Genomic DNA, 21,593 nt, shown 5'->3' on the forward strand with positions numbered 1-21,593 from the left:
CTTATGTTTCCTCTCCTGATGGTATCAGCTCGTTCTTGTATTTCTCCATTATTCTTCATCCTTTGGTTTCTCTCTTCTTCCTTTTGATTTATTTCTAGATTTCTGTCTCCAATGTCACTGACAATTTCATCGCCTCTATTTCCTAAGCTTGCTATTTCATTTTTCAGCTCTTGCAGTGTGTTCTTTATTTTCTGTTCTTTTTGAGGGTTTCAGTGTCCTTGCTAAAGAACTCATTCTGCTCATCTAGTTGTTTTTTCAATTAATGAAATTGTTGATAGGAATTATTTTGGATCTCACTGAGTTTTTTCAGAAGTACCATCCTGAATTCTCTGTCATTTAAGTTGCATATTTCTGGAAATTTTTCTCTCTTTTTTCTGAGCTGCTTTGTTACCTTAGTTGTTCATGGTGTTTAATGGACTGTTTCTCCGCCTGGGTATTAATAGAAGTGTATTCAGCTTTTTTTCCAGAAGGAAGATTTATTATAATAATGTTCTCTCTAGCCTGTTGCAACGAAGGCATTTTTCTTTTGGTTTCCAGTAGGTGCCATTTAAGCCTCTTGGATCCCTGCTTTATATAAAGTTTTAATAATGCCTTTTCTTTTTTTATAGATATTTGATCACACTTGCTACCTTCAGTCTCAGTTCCTATTAGTGTTCGTGACAGTTTCGGTAGCGTTTGCTCAGATTTCCCTGAGACTCCACGGTGTTCGGTTTTGGAGGGTATGGTGAGAGGGGCCCTCTGGGTTAAGGGATATGGGCTGTGGCTCAGCCTTTGTTTTGCAACATCAGCTGGTAAAAATCAACTGTTGTTTTTCTGTGGTCACGTCCCGCTTCTCTGCTTTCTCTCCTGATCACTGGGCACTGTTGTTGGCTGTGTGGGGCTCACAGCTGTCCCAAGCAGGGATGTTCAGGGAACTCGCTATTCTACCCTCCCCCTCCTCCTACAGGGAGCTCCAGCTGTGGAGGCAGCTTCTTTTTTTCTCCCAGTCCACTGCCTGACACCTGGGGTTCTGACCTGTGGTACCTCTTATGTGCATATCCCATGCTTAGATGTGTTGGTGTGCAGTTTGGGGTTTTTTGTTGCGTTTTAGATGTTCAGCTTATTACTTTTTCAAGGTGTGAAATCTGGGGACATTTCTCACACTGCTACGTTTCTGATGTCACTTCAAGATTTTTTTTAAAAAAACCATTTGTTTTGAGCAGTTTGATTATGTGTTCTTTGGTGTTCTTTTCTAAATGTTTCTTTTGTTTAGGTTTCATTGAGCTTGGAAGTGTGGGTTTTAGTTTTTTAAGTGTGGAAAGTTTTAGGCCATCATTCTTCAAATATGTTTTTGTTTTCCCCATTCCCCCCCATTGTTTATATATTAGTCTGCTTGAAGTCATCACACATCCCACTGATGTTTTCATTTTGGGGGAATACATTTTGGAGAAATGAACTTGATTGCCTTCAAGTTTAGTAATCTTTACTTCTGCCATGTCTAATCCGCTGTTCATCCCATCCAGTGTATTCTTCATCTCAGATGTAGTTTTGTTTTTTTGTTTTTGTTTTTTTTTTTTACAATTGGTATCTTTTATTTATCTATCATTTTTAAGGCAAATAGCAAATCTATTTTTTAGGAATGAAAGCTTGCTATTACTGAGGATTATCTTCAGCATTTACTACAACTCCAAAAACAGGAATGTTCCATGCAACAGCAGCACTTTGCTTTTTACGTTGATTACTCTTAATGTAGCCATACTTATTTGCCTATGCTTGGTATAAAGTGTAATTACTACCTGGGACATCTCATAACTGATAAAGCTGGAGAGTGAAGCTGTTTACATAACTACTAGTTGTATCTCTTTTAAGACTCTCCGAGAGCAAATTAACTACTATATGATGCAATTTAATGAAAGGAAAAAAGAAGAAGAAACATCCTTCATGGTCTTTCATTCATTTCATCAATTAGAACACACAAGGCAGCATCTTTCTCTATAATCTGATCTCTTTGATGACCTGAATTTTCTCTTCGTTGTTCATTCTGTCCAGTGCAATTGTTGCTATCATCGGCATCCATTGGTTCAGTTTTTACTCTCATCCCTGCTTCTGAATGGGGCAAATCATCAGGCAAAGAAGCCAAGCAATTTTGAATCATTTCAGTGACTTATTCCAGATGCTTTTGAAACCTCTCATCTGTTTCAAGGCATTCACGTTTCTGCACCTCCATCATGACACTCAAGGTCTCTCTTGCTTGGTGGGGTCCGTATTCATTTATGAGATGATGGACATGTACAAAAAGTAGCTTACTTAAGGTCTTCTAGCTTTTCTTCTCATTTTATACTCCCAGGGCTCCTTATCAAGATATCTAAGGTCTAAGAAATTAATAAGGATAGACATTGAGTTTTCTCAGTTCTTTCTTGTGATCAAACTGCATAAGATGAAGCCATTCAACGCCTTGACTTTCTAAAGAGCAAATGATAAGATCATCACATTGGAACTGGTTGCCAAACATTATAACAGTCTTTTATTGGAGATGGAGACTTGGGAGCTAGGCCTCCCTGAATATTTTCATCTATATACTTCTTGATGTACTGCATTGAAGTGGGTGGAAGGGTACTCACTTGCTGTGGTTCACCTATTGTGGAAGATCAAGAACCTCAGCCCTGAGTTTACTCTGGTAGTCAGATATAGTTTTTTTTGTAGAAGTTTGACTTGGGCATTTATACTTTTATGCTTGTACTTAACTTTTTGAACACAGAGAATATAGTTATAGACTTGTGTTTATGTCCTTTTCTGCTAATTCTAATATCTGTATCAGTTCTGGATCAGTTTCAATTCATTGATTATTCTCATTATATAGATAATGCTTTCTTGTCTGCATGCTTGGTAATCTTTTACTGGATGTGAGACACTGTGATTTTTTACATTTTTGGATGCTGGATGTTTTGTATTCCTATAAATATTTTTGAGCTTTATTCTCAATTATAGTTGTTACTTGAAGACGGTTTGATCCTTTTTGGTTTTTGTTGTCTTTTTAGGATTTATTAGGTAGGTCCAGGGCAGTACTCAGTCTAGGATTAATTATTCCTCACTACTGAGGCAGGAACTTCCTGAGTACTCAACCTGATGGGCCATGAATTATGAAAATTTTCAGTCTGCCTCCTTGGAACAGGCCCTCAGTGAGCGCTGGGCACTTTTCCCTCCAATGCTTTTGGATAGTTTTTTCCATGAACCTGGGTAATTTCCTCATATACATTCTGCTGAATGTTCAAGAGGGTCCCTCTGCAGATCTTTGGGTTTTCCTCTCCCTGTAGTCCTCTCTTTTCTGTTACTCTGTTCTATGAAATCTAGCTGCCTTGGTCTCCCGAGACACTCAAATCTATGTCTTAAACTGTGGGAGTCTGCCAGGCTCTGCCTCAGTTTTTTGTCCCTGCAACACAGTCCAAAAATTTCTCGAAGCAGAAAGCCAAGGCAGTTGTAGGGCTCATCTCATTAGTTTCCTGTTTCTTCTTTGTTGCCTGAGGTCCACTGTCTTGGAAACATTTTTTCCATATATTTTGTTAATATTTTAGATTGTTTCAGGTGGGAAGGTTAATCTGGTTTCCACTACTCATTCCATCTTTCCTAAGAATGGAAGTCCTCCGTATTATTTTTTAATTTTTTTACTTAAATCCTTTTAAATTTCTAATTTTGACTGGAGGGCAGAGTGGTGAGTAAATTTTTTTTTTTTTTCGTTTTACAACACTCTATGGTCCATTTTGTTATACAGTATTTATATATTTATTTCCTTTAATCTTCATTTCTTGTTTCCAGTCTCTGAACTCATTGCAATAATTTTAATTTGTATTATGTGTATTCTTTTATTTACATTTGAACTTGTAAAATGACTTGTTTTTTTTGAGCATTTATTCGCAATGCACATAGCTAGTATTCTGCTGTTGAATTTGTTCATTTGTCCTCCAGCAGAATGTTTTCATGTCATGTTGTTTTGTATAGTTACTCCATTAAATTGCTTCTTTCTGCTTGTTCATCTAACATTATAATATCCCTCCACACATTTCACTTGAAAGCAGGATTGCTAGGTCATAGTTTATGCATTTGCATATCCTGCCTATTCCCATTTAGTATATCCCATGTGGAAATTATTTGTAGTCTTAATTCTAGAATTTTATGTTATCTTAAAAAAACTGCATTAATATAGACTTAGCAATATTTTGTACTTTTCTGCCTATCACTGTTGTTTATTTATATCATGTTTTCTTTTTAGAATCAATTTTTTATTTTGATAGATTTCATCCTCTAATAATTCTTAAAAGTAGTATTTATGGATTGAGATAAATCTGCATTTAGGCCTTCCTTGATTACTTTTTTAAAAAAATTTTCTTTTTTAATGGTGAATTTTAGGATCAAAATTCCATTCCCTTTGTAGGTAGAAGCCGTTGTTCTTTTGTATTCTTACCAACATTATTGCTCGATTCTGGTTCTTTTCTAGAGCTGGCCAAAAATTTGCTTCTCTACCTGTGATTTAAAAAATTCTGTTATAAAAATTCTTAATCATTTTAAAGGATTTAACATCTGTATTTATGAAGGATATCGGTCTATTTTGTTGTAAGGATAAATTTGTTTTAAGGATAAGGCAGGTGGTTGCTTATAACCACTAGACATTAAGAGCAATTATTTTATTGGTTCTGTTAATTATAACAGTTATTAAAGCCATAGGCACTGGGTTAAAAATGAGATTTGAACGTCAGGTGAAATTCAGCTTTTATTATTAGTCATACAATGTGTAAATAGCTTTGGAATCAGAGAGACTTGGGATTAAATTTCAGCTCTAAAACTACCTGATATTTGTAAGGCCCTTTATATAATTTTATTTGCCCTTACCTTTCTCATATATAAAATGGGAAAATGTTTATTACATATTTTTATTATATATATATTAAATTTAAAATTATGTAGTTTTTGCTTTGTTTTCAGCCACAAAAAGTTGTACCCAAGCTAGTTTGACACCTGCCCTGTCAAATGTCCCTGATGCTTGGCCATGAAGAAAATGGAGGTTTGGTGGCCTAGCTTGCCTTGGTGCTGTTTGCTGAGATGTACAGAATATCTAACATGGAAGTTGGGTATTAGGTGTTTATTTAATCTTTTATTAAACTCTAATCAGAAGATTATATCAAATGGCTTTGGAAAAAGACAGAAATCATGGGACAGAGATTTAAATCCCACAGAACTGAAGCAGATGGGTGTTGAAGCACAGTGTCAATATAGTATTAGTCAAGACAGCTCAAGTTGCTACAGCTAGTTTTATAGGAAGACTCCACTGATTTCAGTCTAACCTTATATAGGGAACCCAGGAACAATGAACAGCTGTTATTACAGAAGTGGAAGCTATGTAACCATTTTGTACCTTGAACTTGTGAAATCAGTATTAAAAAAAAAAAATCCTTTTCAGTATTATGTAATACCTCAGAATGCCTCTTGCATTTCAGCTTATTTCAATTTATATTGAAGTAGCATACCTCAGAAATTATATATGTATATTGAAGTAATTTCAGTTATGTGAAATATAATTTTTGTACTATGTTGCTCTTAACACATTCAACAGCTATGCTTTTGAAAAATTCAAGGCGTTGGAGCCATAAATTTTAAAAATTTTGATTTTTCAAATTCAAATCTTTTTTTAAAATTTATAATCCTTTAAGATAAGTTGGTTTTATAACATTAAATTTGAAAATTTAAACATTATACTAATACTGTAGAATTTTGGTTTTTGTGATTATATGAAATCGTGAAGCCTTAATTTAAAGCTTTTTTTACTGTTAGTTCATTTCATGTGTTTTGCTAAGTAAACATTTAACTAAAATTTTTGTTACCAAATTAAAATAAATTATTTTTCACAGACTCACAGGACTCATGATACAGTCACACTTGTGGTTAAGGTTTATTACAGCATAAGGATGCACAACAGAATCAACAAAGGGAAGAAAGCCAGACTTAGGCTTCCTAGAGTCCTCTCAGTGGAATCACACAGGATGCGCTTAATTCCTCCCAGCAACGCATTGTAATAACTTGTATGAAGTGTTATCTACTAGAGAAGCTCACTGAGCCTGCAAGTTCAGGGTCTTTCTCAGGAGTCAGTCATGGAGGCACATAGTACCTGTGTCACTGAAATTCTAGACGCCAGAAAGGAAAACAGGTATACAGCACACACCATGTTGTTTGTTAGTTTAGACACAGTGAGCCACTTTTATCATGTAGGGGAAGTTTTATATGAGTATAGGCAGCTCGCCAGGCAAGTTCTCAGATGCTATCCAAGGGCCATCCTTGCAAGCAGGCCTTTCTAAAGATAGCAGCCTTGCTATGTTAACTCATTTCGGCATGAAATATAAATGGCATAACATACCAATTAAACAACAGAGATTGTCAGAATGGATTTTAAAGAAATGACTCAGTGTCTATATATATATGACTCCCTATAAATATAGGGAATTTTAAAGATAAAGGGCTGGAAAAGATATAACATACAGTCAGTAAACACAAGAAATCTGAAGTGACTGTATTGATATCAAAGTAGACTTCTGAACAATGAAAATTGCCAGAGATAAAGAGTAATAGTATTTAATGAAAAAAAAGAACTGAATAGCCGAAACTATTGAAAAAAAAATAAAGTTGGAGGAAACACATTACCCAATTTAAAGACTTACTATAAAGCTATAGGAATCAAGATAACTTGGTATTAGTGAAGGGATGGATAGGTTAGTGGAACAGAATAAAGAGTCCAGAAATTGACACAAATATGGCCAATTGATTTTTGACAAAGTTTTAGCAATTCAAGGGAAAAAGGATAGTTTTTAACAAATAAGTGAACGACTGGATAGCCATATGCAAATAAAATGAACCCCAACTGAAACTTCGTACATTATATGTTAACTCGGTATGGATCACTGATCCAAATCTAAGATTATAAAATGATTTATTGGTTAAACCTCTTAGGACCTTAGTGGCATGCATCTCTTGTCCTGGAATTGGATGCAGCTATAGACTGCCCAGTGCTCAGATGCCCCACCCTGCTCTTTTACCCCATTAACAAGTTCTACGCTTGATGTTAGCCAAAAGGCTGAGAAGCAATTTAACAAGTTCTATTTCGTATCTCTCCAAACCACTTCTGGTTTGTCCTTATAAATGTCATGCTTTTCTCAGTAAAGTTATACCTTGATACTTATATATTTATTGCAATATGAAGAAAATTTCATTATATCTTATCAAATTAGTGAACAGGAAATTTTTAGATGATTTGCTTGAATAATTCAAATGTTCTGCTAGAATTTCAGTAATTTTTTTCCTTAATTTGGTCTTCAGTTTGTTTTTAAAACTTGATCTCTTTTTAATAGGTATTACATTTTTGATTTTTGAATTATTGCATTGATAAGAATTTTAGCCAATATTAGTAATAATAACAGTAATACTAAGTACTCTTGTTTACCAAATTTAATTTGGCAGAGTTCTTTTAGTGTTTTATCATTAGGTAAAATGTTATATGGGGGCTATCTAAAACTCTTTAGTTCTATTACAAGATTATATTATCTCCCTGTTCCTTTCCTAAAATCATGTTCAGAGTCTCATAGCATACCATCTATATTCACAAAACTTTTCTTTTGGTTATTAATAAAATCAAGGGAAGTGATCTCTTTTAATTACTCCTGAGGCTTTCTACTTCCTGACATGATCCTTGATCCATGGTAATGATGGTGACTACTTGTATTAATTTCCTAGGGCTGCTGTACCAGTTGCAACAAACCTGATGGCTTAAAAAAGAAATTTATTCTCACAGGTCTAGAGGCCAAGAAATCTGATATCAAGGTGTTGGCAGAGTTTGCTCCTTGTGGAGGTTTTGAGATGAAGTCCATTCCAGTCTTCTTTCCTTGCTTCTTGTGGGTGCTAGCAATCCTTGGGTATTCCTTGGCTTGTGGCTGCCTTCCAGTCTCTGTCAGTGTCTTTACATAGCCTTTTCAAACTCTGTAACTCTGTATGTCTTCTTTTCTGTCTTTTGTAAGGACACTCATCCTTATAAGATTTAGGTCCACCCTAATCCAGGATAATCTCATTTTGAGGTCTTTACTTTATACCTGCAAAGACTCTTATTCTAGATAAAAGTTCATTGTCACAGGTTCTGGGGTTAAGACTTAGGCATATTGTTTTTTGGAGGCCACATTCAACCCACTATAGCACTCAACCCACTATACCACTATACCTCTTTTGGTCAGGAATGATGCCTGGCTCTGGAGATAGGAAGGTGAATAAAAGTGATGCCTTTAATCACATAGTCTGATACAAGAAAAGATACAGAAACCCTCACATACTTATAATGAGATATATTAAATACAATGATGAGATAAATATAAATCTTATGGAAACACAAATTAGGATGTTCAGAGAGGTATTCTTTGAAGAGTTAATGTCTGTCTAATACTGCCCTGTCCAATATGAAGCCACATGTGGCTGTTGAGCACTTGAAATGTGGCTAGTGTGACTAAGGAACTAAATTTTCCCTTTTAATTGTAATGTAAATTTAAATAAAGATAATTGATTCAGGTATTGTAAGACTTTTAAATGTGCCTGAAATAACTTGGTATGCAAATAGTAAATTTTATGAATCTAAATGTAGATCAAATGTTTCTGATGAAAATTTAAAATCTGAATTGATGTTCTTAATTGCAAAATACACAGCAGATATTGAAGATTGAGTACAATAAAAAGCTTTGGTGTCTGCATTTCTTCATCTGCTAAATGTGATTGACAGCACATTCACTGTGATAATCCTACAAGCAACCTAATGGAGGAGCATTGTCAATTTCAAATTTTACATTATTTTATTATTAGAGCATTTACAAAGTCTACTAATTAATGGTAAGGTAGAAGACAAGTATTAGAGGAGTTCCTGCATCACAAACTAATAACTACACTGGTTTTCTGAGAAGCAGGGCAGCAATATGGTAAGCATGAGGGACCACAGGGCACTGCAGGATCTGCTCCTCAACCCTGTTACTTCTGATTTCTTTTTCCTACCTCACTTTCTTCCAGCCCCACTGGCCTGCTTGCTATGATCTCCCAGATATAGACATGCCTCACTCCCTTACTTTCTTCAGATATCTACTCAAATATGACTTTTTCACAGTGGCTTTCCTCCAAGTCCTACATAAAATGCCCACCACTCTCGCCACCCCCATCAATCTCCATCCCTTTAGTCTGCTTTATTTGCTTCACTACATGCATGAATATGTATGCAATAGTCATTGTTTATTTTCTTCCCATTAAAACATAAGATTTATGATAACAGGAACAGTTTTGTCTTGTTTATTGCTGCTTTCCCAGAAGCTGTAATTTATGGATTTAAATGAGTCATTCTAATCACTTTGAATTCATGACCACCAACCAGTTTGTTCAGCAATGAAACCATATGTCTGTTTAGTTACTCTTCTATTATCTCAGACAATTATTTTATACTTACTTCATATGTTAACTATTTCAATATTCAGTATGTTCTCTCTCTTGTCAGCAAGAAGGCCATCCTTCCTGGTTTGAAAGTCTTAGTCTACTCCTGTTATCTAGGTCTAATGATTAGTAGCACTCATTTTCTTTCTCAAAAGTGTTCATGTTAAATTATAATAATCCTACTTGGAGACATTATGATTTATAAGATATTTGATCTTTATCCACAGTTCTTGGCTTGCAGCTCCCAAAACCCTTGGAATTTCCTAAGAGTTTGGAGTGATCAAGGTATCTTTTACTATGTTAATGAAAGTGACTTTGGACCCCACCCAAGGGTTACTGGGAGATCAACCATGTGTTTGGAACTTTCAGTCTTCCCCACATTCCAATTCCTCCCACCTCCAGGTAGGAAAGAGGGACTGGTGATTGAGTGATTGCTATTGGCCAGTGATTTGATCAATCATGCTTATGTAATGAAGCCTTCATAAAACCCCAAAAGGACAGGGTTTAGAGAGCTTCCAAGTTGGTGAACACAGAGATGCTATGAGAGGGGTGTGCCTAGAGAGGACACAGAAGCACCCTTAAGTGCCCTTTCCACTTTTGAATTTTTCCCATAATAATGACAATTCCATATGCTCAATTACTCAGGCCCAAAACATCCAGTCATTATTTGACTCCTCTCTTTCATACCTCTCATGCAGTCATAAAATCCTATCAGCTGTATCCTTAAAATACATCAGATTTGACCACTTCTCCCTCTCTCCACTAATATGATTTCAGCCACCACCATCATTTTGTATATGACTTATTGCAGTAGCCTCCTACCTGGCTTTCCTGCTTCTGATCTTGATCTATATATTCAGGCATCTAGATAGTGTTTGTAATATATAGATCATCAATAGAGGCAGATTATAGATGATTAGCGACCATTGCCTCCCATTTTACATATTTGCTTAAATATATACTAGAGGACCTTAGAGTCTCAGGTAATAGAGAACATGGGCTTCTGTACTACATCAGGCAGTTTTGTTTATGTTTACCAGCTAAAATATGTGGTCCCCACAAGAATGTGGCCTCCCATCCTAGGACTGAGAGAGTTAATTTCCCCCTCTTTCCACAGGCCTTTTACAGTGGTGTCATGTTGATACTCCCTCACCCCTTTCAAATTCAAAAGCAGAGCTCCCTGATTTGATTCATCACTAAGTATGCAACCCTCACACTGGGAGAGGAACAAGAATTAGCAAAACTCATCAAATCTGGGACTTGAACTTATATAAAATAAACTCAACTAGAAAAATGTGTCTGAACCATTTTTTAGATTATAAAGAGCAGGAGCAGAAGACAAGGTAAGAGAGTCAAAAAATGGAAAAAAAAATGCAGAAAAACATCTAGAAAAGAAAAATATGGATGGGTACAAAAACCTCACACATGGGGCCCTAATTGCGTTCTACAGAAGATACTGCTACTGTCATCTCCATTCTGGGTGATTTGTCATCACAGTGATCCCTCCCTCTGGTATTCACTGTTTACTTGGGTGATCTCATCCAATAACAAAGCTTTAAATAACATCTGGTATTCACATCCTTGTGTAGACCCCTCCCACATTGTGTCAGTGTCATCTATTCCATCAAGTAAGATGTGGCAGCAGTGGTCACATGTCATTTCTGAGGAAGGTTATAAAGGACACTGGCTTCTGCCTCTCTTGGATTGCTTGCTCTGTTGGAAGCCAGTTGCCATGCTGAGAGGCCCGCATGGCTTCTGTTAATAGCCATTAACAGTGAGCCATCTTGAAGTGGATCCTCCAGCCCTGGCCAAACCTTCAGGTGACTGCAGCCCAGCTGAGAGTTGAAGTGCTGCTTTGAGAGACCGTGAGCCAGAATCACCCAGATAAGCTGCTCTTTACTCTCAGAAATGGTGTGAAATAGTAAATACTTGTTGTTTTATTAAATCACTGGGTTGTAGACTATTATGTAGCAATAGATAACTAATAAACTGCCTGCAAAATTTGCAACTCTATAACAATTTCCTAAGAACTGAAGTTGTAAGGAACACCTGGTCTCACTATTTTCACATGTGCAGAAGCAGTGTGCTGTACACTCTCTGAAATTCTGGACATCAACATATTAAGTAGACCATCTGATAGACAACTTAATGGTGACTTAGGCTAAAACCCCAGAAAACTTGTATTACTTCTTTTGGGACATCTTTATCCTTTATGACACTTCTCTTATCAATGTTGATGAATTCCCCTTCAACAAGTTCCTTTGGCTACAAATATAAGGCCTCTTCAGTGGTGGCACTTTCACACATGCAGGGCTGGTATTTCTTCTGTAACAACATATATGTTCAATTAAAATTTTACTTCCAGTGTGACTACTTTTTCCTTTGCTGCAAATTTCATCTTCATTGGACAATTCCTTCTTAATAATAAACTTTTTGTAAAGTGTAACATGGGTTTGTGTAATAGTCTGACTCCATATTTGATGTTTGACGACAGCTTTCAAGCTACAGTTTTCCTTCTTCTGCCCCACATCTGGGCAAGCTGATATGAAAGCCCAGTTGCTTCCTTTTTTGGCTCTGAAAGGAAGTACAAGCCACACAAGGCCTGGCATGTGCATTGGAACCCACACTTCAGCCCCACCCCTTAACAAAAACCATAAGCCAGTCTTCTCTGCTTTCTCAAGCCATTTTTGGACCTGCTTGGGAGCCAACCCTGTACACTCCAGAAAGCCTCATTATATGAGCGATAAACCTTTTCATACCCTCTTTATGCGTGTGGAGTGTCATCAGTTTTGACATCCAAAATTTTGGATGGGAAGTCCATCTCATTTCTTAAAGTAATGTCAAAGATAAACAGCTGGAAATAAAGCAGTGAAAACAGTTTATTCAGTAACTACTGACAGTAGGAGAAGTCAACTAGCTTTGTGCAGAGGTGACTTTTTAAAAATTATTTTTAAAATTTTCAATTACACTCGACATATAATATTTAGTTGCTCCTTCTGTATATCTTTAGTTATAGGACTTCTGTTGAGCTAGACTTCAGGCGATTATCAATGATACTTCTGTATTTTAGTAGTAATTTTGATGTGGTTGTGAGAGGAGGCAAGCACAGAGATAACCTACTCTGCCACCTTGAACAGAACTTGAGGTAATGTTCTTTAAAAGGAGAATGGTGGTGGTTGTGGTGGTGGGGAGGGGTGTGGGGGTGAGGGGGGACAAGCAGGGGCCTAAATAGAGAAGTAACAAATTACTAAGGGTTGGTCAGTGTAAATACACTGTAAAGGCCAGCTGTGTCTGCAATTATCAAGTTAGGATTCTATCCTGGGAGACAGGCCCTGTCCTTTCTGATAATTACATTTTAAAGGAATGCCTTTCAGGTCTTTGTGAGACACTTCTGAGTTGTGGAAGGTACATATACATCTCAAAGGGAGAGAGGAAGGATTCGTAATTTTAAGTCCTTTTTAATAAATGCTCTAAGAAAGGGAGGTTGGGACCTATCATCTGGTGCTAGCTGGAACTAACATTAAATTCTGGCATCCTTGAGTTTTCTCAGGCAGGCAGGCGTGTGTGTGTGTGTGTGTGTGTGTGCGCGCGCGCGCGCGTGCGTGTGTGTGTGTGTGTGTGTTGGCAGTGTTGCGGATTTTGGCCTGTGAACCGGGAAGAACCAAGTGGCACTCAGCGAACTAAGAATCAAAGGAGGTTTATTTATGCCGGTGGGCTCAGAGTCACTCTCCAGAGTCTGAGCCCCGAACAAAGGCAGACAGGAAGGTTTATATATTGATTACTTTCGTATACTTGCGGTCTTTTGTTTTGTGTGCATGGGAAAGGTAGTGTTCTAGGGAGACGAGGTTGTTAAAATTCCTCCGGGACAGGGTGGCCATCTTAGGTTTCTTTACATTTCCCATATCATTCCCTGCTTTTGATGCGCGTCTAAATTCTTTATAGGGCATCACCTTTTTGATTACCTTCCTGATCTCCCTCTTGGTCTCTCTGGACCAAGGACCAATGATTTTATTGCGTAAGGATCTTTGCTGTAGTCTTTCTCTCCACTGTAGCTTCTATAAGGGAGGTAATTGTCCGAACAAGAGGCAACAGGCAAGGCAGAAGTAGGCAGGTAACGAGGAGTACTACTCTAATTAAGGTCTTAAAGCCTCCAAAAGTGGAGAACCAACCACTGAAGGTTATTAGGGTCCCATCCATGCCATGTTTATATGGGCACATGTGCCAGTCTTGTCATCTGTTTGACAAAATCTTCAATGGCCCGGCCCTGGTTATCTATTTGCACATAACAGTTGGTGTGATTTAATTTCCCAAATACACCTCCTTCTGCTGCTAATAATCTAGTGCCAACCTATTCTAGTAGATGGCATTTCTCATCTGAGTTTCTTGATGTGCCATGAGGGTTAGGGCTCTCCTAATTTTATTAGTAACTGCCTGCAGTTGGATAATTCAATTTAACATGTAAATGGGGATGCGGTATCCCCAAGATCTCTTTTGCCCAAGTGGCAGGCCTATAGTATTAGTTATGTGTTCTGGGGACCATTCATTATCCTTCTAGTCCCCTATTTGGATTTCTCTTTTTACCTGCTGTAATAGGGACAGGACTTTGCTATGTTGCCCAGGCCAAGAGTGCAGTGATTATTCATAGTTGTGATCCTACTACTACTGATCAGCACAGGAGTTTTGACCTACTCTGTTTCCGACCTGGGCCGGTTCACCCCTCCTTAGGCAACCTGGTGGTCCCCCACTCCATGGAGGTCACCATATTGGCACTGAACTTAGCGCAGGCACCCAGTTGGCATAGCACACTACAGCCCAGAACTCTAGGGCTCAAGTGATTTTCCTGCCTCAGCCTCCTGAGTAGCTGGGACTACAGGTGCGTGCCACCGTGCCAGCAAGGGCATTGGGACCGGGTGACCAAGCAATTTCCCTGTTATCAGAGGTAGGAGGAAGGCTTTATTATGCCAATTATACAGCTTCCTTCCCAATTTTTGGGGAGGGGATTATAGGCCTTGTTTCTGCAAATCTAGTAAAGCCTATGTGTGGTCACCCAGTTTCGGGCCTTGCCTGGGTAGGAATTAATTCAGTAGCTTCCCGATCTTTTCCCAGGTTTGACTATTCACAGTTCCTTCCTCCGGGAACCAGAGACAAGTTTCCTATATGAGATCTAAAATTGCTGAATCTAGTGAGTGTGCACACCATATTCCCTAGCCCTAATATATACTTTAAGCTCTGTACACAAACATTGCAGTCCTTTGACCCTTGTTGTCTTATGTTTTACTCCTGGTTATGACTCTCTGTTCCTTAAATTTATTTAACACGTGTGCTTTCTTGAATTCTACCAGGCTGTGATCTGTATTTTCTTCCTCCTACTCTTTTGAGTATGCTTTTCCTGAGGGAGTCTAATCCTCTTACCTCATTTACATGGTTTCCCATACTCAAGTCCCTGTTCAGGGGCCACTTGCCGCGTTCAGCAAGTGGTAAATCTTGCCACGTCCAGTGCGGCACTGGAAATTATATCTGAAAAGCACTGCCATTCACGGTAGCTATAGAAAACTGAGGTAGTGGACACTTCTCGACCTCTTTTGGTAACATGGATACATAGTTCACACTTCTTTGCACCAATTTCCTCCTTAAAGCCCAATTATAAGGAGTCCCAGGATGAAATTCCTCCAGCTTCTGCTGAGTGTAGACTGACCAGCTTCCAGGGGTGGCCAGAGCAGGGCCGACGATCTCAGGGGGATTTTCTGCTGCCTCTGGAATACGATCCAGAGTGGCTGATCAAGAAAACGTTCTGTAGTCTAAGTTTCCTGGTTCTCTGGAGACGCTGTTTTCTTTACCCAGGTGTGGCAGATTCACAGAGTAATACCTGTAACTTTAATGGCAGTGAGAGTTGCTAATATAACAATGTGAGAGCCTGTTTAGTTTGGCTAGAATGGCTCCTTTTTCTAACCTTTAACCTATTACTTCTCCTGACTAAATGGGGTGGACCTAATTCCCTAGAAGCATGGGGGCTCTTTCTAAAGTTTAATTTCTCTTTTAAATGAGAATTATATTACAATAGTTAGGAAAATAAGCCAATTATGATCTAAGTCTTCCAACTATGACTCTAAATTTATTACAAATCCCTGGGTATAAACCTTTATCAAAAAGTTAATTCAGCCAGCCAGATCCTAACACAGAACTTACTAAATTTCTTTCTCTACTGACTGAATACCCCTAAATCTTTATTTTTCCTAAATTTCTGCTAACATAGTTGCAGTTACATCCTTTCCCCCTTTTGCACTGTGGGGAGTCTCCCCAAAAGGATTTTGTAAGGGGAGAAGCCTAAAGTCCTTGGGGTGCATGATGGATTACAGCAAACCCCTTCTGAGACAGGATGACCTCAGTGTCTTTGCAGGCAGACCTAGAAACCCCTTAACTAATTTTCCTGTCTAACTCCTTTCTAAGAGCCATGACCCCCCTTATTACTATGGATGTTGCAGGACAGGAGATCTCTTCTTCCGTATCTGCTTCCTACTGAGAAGGGTCATAGTCCCTGCCTACTGGGGTGTCATGGAGCCCTTTCCCTTTCTGCCTCAGTCAGGGTGGGGTCTTGGGTTCCCTGCTGAGGTGCAGCCTTAGTCCCTAGACAAAGAAAAAGATTCAAACTGATTATTTAAATCATATATCTATTAATTTGCCTATTAAGCGAGTAAAGGAAAACAGACTTGGTTAATATATTTCTTAAAGAGTAAAAAGACCTGTGGCCTAAAGTCCCCTCCCATTCAGACTTTAGGGGCCCTGCCTGTCTTAACACCATTTCTGCTTAACAATGGGCTGATGACCCTTATCAATAGCCAGAGGATCTGAGTTTTGGGCAATTATCAGGATTTGAGGGAGAGGGCCTTTTTCTATAAAGAAAGGAGGGAAGAAAACTTAACTAGGTTTACTAAAAAGACTAACTCTGCAAGAGATGTCCCATTTCATTTCCTCTCTCTTTTGATGGGTCTCATATCTGAGACTAGCTTAAGATGAAGTTGATTGCTTTGTTGCTGTAAGAAAATTCTTCCTTTGGCTTTGGTTTTAACATACGAATAAATAGTTCTTCCATTAATAAGAAACTATCTAGTGAGTAATTTGCATAACTTACGGAAGTAGTGGTGCTGTTGTTCGATGTCATATTATTTGAGGTAAATTGGAGCCCTTTCTGTTTGCCTCGAGGGCTGACTTTTAACAGATTGCTGGGAGGTAGTTGGCCTGCTAGTAGGAAACCCTGACAGAGGTGGGTTGTCTATGAATGTTTTAGCCCTAGGTTCCCTACAAACGTGCACTGTGTGGTGGGCAAGGGGGCTTCCCCTTTTAGGCTGTGTCCTACTTTCTCAGACAAGGCACTTTCTGCACAGGACTCTGGTCCTGATGTGTGGCAGAGAACTTCATTGCTAATCTTGGTCTCACAATGGGAAAGGAAATTTACGTTAGGCTGACTGTTTATTTCTGTCACTGGGCAGTTAGCATTGGAGAGAGAGACCTATGGGAAGGGTCAGGACAGAGTAGGCAGCTCTAGTATCTAGTAAAAATTCAGTATTTTTCTTTTCGTCACTTCGAGGGTGACCTAAGGTTCTACTGCTGTGATCCTGGCAGATTTTTTCTAGGACTAGAGCTTGCAAGTACTTGGGCCTCAATTGTTGGAGGAGAGAGCAACCCCTTCATGAGAGGCTTGCTATGTGGGGCGAAGGCTTATGAGGTCCACCCCTCCCTGGCTTCCCAGGGCTGGATGGACACTTGCCCTTCTAGTGCCCTTCCTTTTACAGTCTGCATATTGTTTATGTTATGTCTCAGTCCCAACAATGCCACTCATAGCCAACCAAGATCGAGGCCCTCCAGGTCTGCAAGGTTTTTACTGCCTAAGGTCACCTTGAGATGGTCCCTGTATTATGGCAGCTAAAATTAGCACCCTTTTATACTTTGCTTCCTTCTCTGCCCAGTCCCAGTTATTGAACACCTTAAAGACCTCTGGCACCAAGGCAGTCTGCAGGGTTTAAATGTACTTACAGTTTTGAGATGGACTCATGGTTTTCACACAGCAGTCCCTGATAATAAGTTATTCTGGCATTGGTCAGCTGCTTATGTTCTTGACTATTCATTAATGGAATTACAGTATAGGGAACATTTAAACCTAGTACTCGGAAGTGACAGAATTCAGCTGCCCCTCAAAACTTACTCTTTTTTGATGTTTGGCCGTGGCTATGGTGTTGAGTGTCCACTATACAAATCATTGATTGCCCCCTCCCTACTTCTATTGCGACTGTTCCTAGTCTGATTGTCCTTCGGCCCAGTCTTCTTTGACGACTGGCTCAGGTTGATGTCTTAAATTCTCCAGCCCTTTTGGACTTACAGTTTCCCTGCAAAGAGGGCACTCGTTCTTCCAATGGCCGATCTCTCTACAGAAGGCACATTGGTTATGGTGTAATTTCCTTGTGGTTTCTTTCTGCCTGGTGGGAGCAGCCGTCCGTTGCATTAGACCTGGGTTCCCTAATGCAGCTGCCAACAGGGACATCTTCTGCTTTTCCTGTTCGTCAGTTACCTCCTGGTGTATCTCTGCTGTTTTTGACACATTTGTTGACTTCCTAGACCCAGCCTTTACCTCTAATTTGGACTTTTCACGATGTTTTCCCTGTAGTGGGGATCTCACAAGCTTTCTAACAAAAAGGACAAGGATCATTCTAACCTGGCCGTCTTGTTTCCAGGCACTCCACTACTGTTCTTCGGGCTTTTCTATTAGCAAGTCGAACTTGAATGAGATGTCAGGCCAGGGCTCTGGGGCGGTAGGGGGCGGCAAAGGCACTGATGGTAGAGGCCTGTCTGGCAATTGATAGTAAAGCGGCTTCGCGGGGACTGACGGAGCTATGGGATGTACAGCAGTCATTAGATAGAATCTTCCTTAGGGCCCCTAGGTGAATTATTTTTGTTGGTGCCTCCTTGTCCTTTCACCTAGCCAGGTGGGTCACAAGTGCCTGATTCTGTACCTGCCTATTTGTGCTGAACTGGACCCAAGGGAGCACTATAGTAGCGGTCTGCTGCCATATGTCTATGTACAGAACTTGGCCTAGATATCCTGGGGTCCTGTCACTACCCGATACACTGCTCTCGCTGTGGGGAGGTCTAAGGTCCCTTCTGAGGGCCAACCTACCCCTAAAGCAGGCCATTCAAGCTCACAAAGAATACGAAGTTTTTCCAAGGTCAGCGCCACCCTATACTCCTCAGAGAAACCCTCCTTAAAATTTTACAACATACAATCTCAGACAGTTGGCTTAGTGGAACTCCCCCCATATTTGCAGGGAGCTTCCTTTGAGAAGTAGGCACAAGGGCTAGTGTTAATATATTCTCTAAAGTCTTAGAAATCTAGTTAAAGCAACGCAAAACACTAAAATTATTTTGAAGAAATACAGAATCCTAGTTTTCTTCCCAGAAAACCTTTTTAAAACATTTGCATCAGACCAATAATCTAAAGAACATTAGAAACAATTCCAGTTTTTTTATTGTTTGTTTGTTTGTTTTGCATCAGCTTGCTCTGGGCATTTAAATTTCCAACCTTGTTTCACTTTATTACATAAAATTACCTTTCAGATTTTCTTCACAAACCTTATCCTATACTTTCCCTTCACAAAATTTCTTCTTAGGATTTCCCTTCACAGACCTTCTACTACTTCCGCAAACCTTCTTTCACACTTTCTTTATTCCTTCAGTTTGTCTCTTTTTACCGGTTCAGTAATAACCACCTCCTAGGCAAATACCTTTCTTGAAATTCTTTGACGTATTCTCAAGGACCGTTGCCTTACTCTGACCTGACCCCATGTTTCCCACTGTGTTGGTACCACAAAAACAGACAAAGGGTGGGGTGTCCCTTTTCAGAGACCACTCAGATGCTTGCCTGGCCACATCTCTCTCAAGACTTTCAGCGTGTGCTGGCTAAGGTGTACCCGTATAAACCCTGGGCGTGGTCATTCCCTGGAGGGATGAATCACCTTTATGCCTTATGATGTCACTACAGAACCGCAGGTTGGGGCCCTCTCAGACCCCATAGTTTTTCACTGTGGAGCCACAGATTAGAAACTCAGAGACAGGTCTCTGAGATCCAAACAGATGCACACATGCTCTCAGAGATTAAAACATTCCCTCCCTGGTGGTCCCTGCCTGAGGGCGCTTGCCCCTGGGAGGTGATCAGTCTCTCCTTCCACCCTTAGGGTGGGCCTGTCTACCGTGGGCCTCGGCCTTACCGTGGGCCTCGGCCTTACTGTGTCCGATGTGGATCTGCTGAATCTCCTTGTTCTTGCCGCTCAGAGTCCGGGGGAAACAACAGGGGGAGACAACGGAGTGGGGCCAGCCTAGTGCAGCTGGGCCTAAGACCGCAACTGGGGCGGGGTGCACCTTCTAGTTCCTCAGTTGCCTTGGCTAACCAGCGTCTCAGCGTTGTGCCCAAACCCGTGGCTTCAAGGGGCCAGCGCGGTTGGGTTTCCCGGTCAGGGAACCAAAATGATGCGGATTTTGGCCTGTGGACCTGGAAAAACCAAGCGGCACTCAGCGAACTAAGAATTAAAGGAGGTTTATTTACGCTGGCGGTCTCAGAGGAGTCACTCTCCAAAGTTTGAGCCCAGAACAAAGGCAGACAGGTAGATTTATACATTGATTACTTCCGCATACTTGGCGGTCTTTTGTTTTGTGGGTGGGGGATGGGGGGTAGAAGGTAGTGTTCCAGGGAGATGAGGTTGTTAAAATTCCTCCGGGACAGGGTGGCCATCTTAGATTTCTTAAATTTCCCATATCAGCAGTAAGGGGGAGAGACATCACTCTAGGGACACAACCTTATGCAGCTATGGAGGTCTGAATGGACTCTACCCAGATTCTACAATTCTTAGTAACCACAATGGTTTATCACTGGGAGACAAAGAGCCCACACAACTACAACTGTTGCCGCTCTTCGTGAATTGAATAACAGATTTGCAGTGACCATTCACCGACAAACTTTGAAAGAAGTGATGTGACCGGTCACTGATTATGATGTGTATCCATTATTAACGTAGTGATTTGTAGACCGAAGAGCTAGCAGAGAAGTTTGCCCTTCATGTAATTATGGTTAATATACACTGGTAACTGAAGTTTGAATTGTGTTATTAGGGAACTGGTGTTATTTAACTAAATCATGATGACTGAAATTCATGCGTATCTAAACAATGCAAAGGATTGCCTGTTGTGTTATAGTGCTGCTACATTTTATGAGAATGTAAATTGTGCAAATTTGAAATAATGTGAATAAATTTTTGAAAGTTGTATGTAATGCATAAAGTTTCAAATACTGCAATTCTCTTAATATTTAAAAATATTTTTGAGAATCACAGAATTTCAGAACTCTTAACAGCAAATTGATGGCAGAGTTTATTGCTATACATAGTCCCCTTTAACTAGCACACAAAATTTAACTGTATTACATGTCAATCTCCTATAAATGTTATTTCTGTGCTTTCAAAATTGTGAATGATCTGCTGACTTGTGCTGTTATTTTAATACTCAGTGTTGTTGAAATAGAAAAAATTTAAAACAACTAACAAATATTTAGAAGTGTTAATGCTTGTGCTGTAAAACATGCCTGAAAATTGATAACTCTGGAATAGAATTTTGATTTTTTAATAAAATTTGATTTTGATGCACTGTGCGGTAGTATTGGTAGAGAATACTCTGGAATGCTCAGAAAATGTGAAACAGAATTAAAACAAAAATTTTCTACCTATTTGTAGATTTATGCTCTCTGAGAATATACTCTCTATACTTATTCTAATGGGAAAATCAGTACTCGATTATTTAGGGAGTGAATTTTCCCATGTCTTCATTTATTTATTCCTCATATCACTTTTATGTAATATAATATGTGGGTTTTGTTGAATCCTAGTTTAAAAAAACACAGCTTCACAAAACTTAACAAAAACCTCTGTAATAAACATTCTTGGGACAATTGGGGAAATTTGAATATGGACTTGATATTAGATGCTTTTTATGGAATTACTGTGAAAATTTTTATAAGTGTGATAATGGTATTGCGATTATGTAGTAGTATGTCCTTAATCTTAGAAGATACGTAATGACATATA

General features: G+C 39.2%; 1 pseudogene; it reads right to left on the bottom strand.

The window, feature by feature from the left end:
* Window positions 1-1,918: 1,918 nt before the first annotated feature.
* Window positions 1,919-20,248, bottom strand: LOC102882623 (annotated as a pseudogene).
* Window positions 20,249-21,593: the final 1,345 nt, after the last annotated feature.

The sequence above is a fragment of the Pteropus alecto genome, unplaced genomic scaffold (genome assembly GCF_000325575.1).
Source record: "Pteropus alecto unplaced genomic scaffold, ASM32557v1 scaffold333, whole genome shotgun sequence".
Taxonomy (NCBI): Eukaryota; Metazoa; Chordata; class Mammalia; order Chiroptera; family Pteropodidae; genus Pteropus; species Pteropus alecto.